The sequence below is a fragment of the Ailuropoda melanoleuca genome, chromosome 2 (assembly GCF_002007445.2).
Source record: "Ailuropoda melanoleuca isolate Jingjing chromosome 2, ASM200744v2, whole genome shotgun sequence".
Taxonomy (NCBI): Eukaryota; Metazoa; Chordata; class Mammalia; order Carnivora; family Ursidae; genus Ailuropoda; species Ailuropoda melanoleuca.
The window spans coordinates 196,934,344-196,935,686 of record NC_048219.1 but is presented as its reverse complement, the minus strand read 5'-3'; the positions used below and the strand labels follow the sequence as shown (position 1 = coordinate 196,935,686).

The 1,343-nt window shown below is 57.5% G+C and overlaps 1 protein-coding gene across 1 annotated transcript in view; it reads right to left on the bottom strand.

Moving 5' to 3' along the window:
* ASB1 (ankyrin repeat and SOCS box containing 1) overlaps positions 1 to 214 on the bottom strand; it is a 20,836-nt gene extending 20,622 nt beyond the window's left edge. Inside the window, exon 1 of the mRNA XM_034655533.1 lies at positions 133 to 214. The gene's annotated coding sequence lies outside the window, so the exon portion shown is untranslated. The remainder of the gene's footprint in view (positions 1 to 132) is intronic.
* Between the last annotated feature and the right edge of the window lie 1,129 nt (positions 215 to 1,343).

Below are 1,343 nucleotides of genomic sequence, written 5' to 3'. Positions count from 1 at the left end.
ACCGGAAGCAAGGCGGCCACGGCCACTTCCGGCGCCGCGGGCAGGAGGACCGCGTCGGGGGCGCGGCTTCCGGCGGGCACGCCCCTCCCTCACGGGCTAACGAGACCCCGCGCAGGGCGCCAGCGCCTCTACCTCCGGGCTCCCGGCCGGACGTGAGGCCCAACGAGGCGGGGCGCGAGCTGTCCGGAGGCGTGCCGTGTCGGGGCCGCGCCGACAGCGCGGTGGTTTCTCCACCGGAGTGGAGGAGTCTGGGAAAACACGCTCACCTGGGGGGCGGAGCCTAACTCTTACCCGGGAGCTCTGGTTGGCCGGGCCCGTCCCCGCCCCCGAGAGAGAGGCGTGGCCTTGTGCCCGGCCGTTATGGGCGGGGCCGCGGGCGGCTGGAGAGGCCGATTGGAACCCGACCCCAGCCCGGCCGGGGGTGCGTCCGGGGAGTGCCGGTTAGAGGAGCCTTGCGCCGGGCACAAGGCCACGCCTGTGTCGGTGCTGAAGGTGGATGGGAAGGAGGAGTGGTGTTTTTTGGTGACCATGGGTGATGACTACCAGGAGGGAGAAGCACAGTGGGCTGTGGACAGGAGGTGCCCTGGGAAGTGGGGCAGGCAGAACCGTCTGGGAAGAGGCTGAGATTGCCGAAGTCTGCGTGAGATCTGAGAGGGTGGCCACAGGAGGGAGGCTGGGGTAGTGGGGCAGCTGGAGGGCATGGGGGTAAGGGGTGCCCAGGCAGGAAGTTGGGGTTAATTTCATCATCTAGCCGACTAAGCGTTATGACTGCAGTGACCTATGTGGGTGTAGACGAGCTCCATCATCCCCTGCCTAGGCTCACTGTGGGGGGACTGACCCAAGGCTGATTTCATTCCACTACATGGACAAACGTTTTTTTCTGGGGTGTTCCATCCTATGACCATGGTCAGGGAGGCCTTGGGAGTGCTAAGACCAATGAGTGAGAGTCTTTACTGGAACCTCTTAGAGCCTTTCTTAAATTGTATTTTTATTTCTTTTTTTATTTATTATTTTTTTGGTCTTCCCCTTGTAAAGGGAGATTCAAGTTTCTTGGAGCCTTTTTAAAAAAATTGTGGTGAGATACTCATAACATAAAATTACCATCTTAACCATTTTTTTTTTCCTTCTTAACCAGTTTTGAGTGTACAGCTCAGTGGTATTAGGTGTGTTTGCAGCCATCATCACCATCCATCCCCAGAACTTTTCCGTCTTCCCAAACTGAAACTCTGTTCCCATTGAACACGAACTCCCCATCCCCCCTCCCTCAGCCCCTGTTGTCTGCGGTTTTGGTTTCTGTCTCTGAATTTGATAACTTTTGGGATCTCATATAAGTGAGATTATAT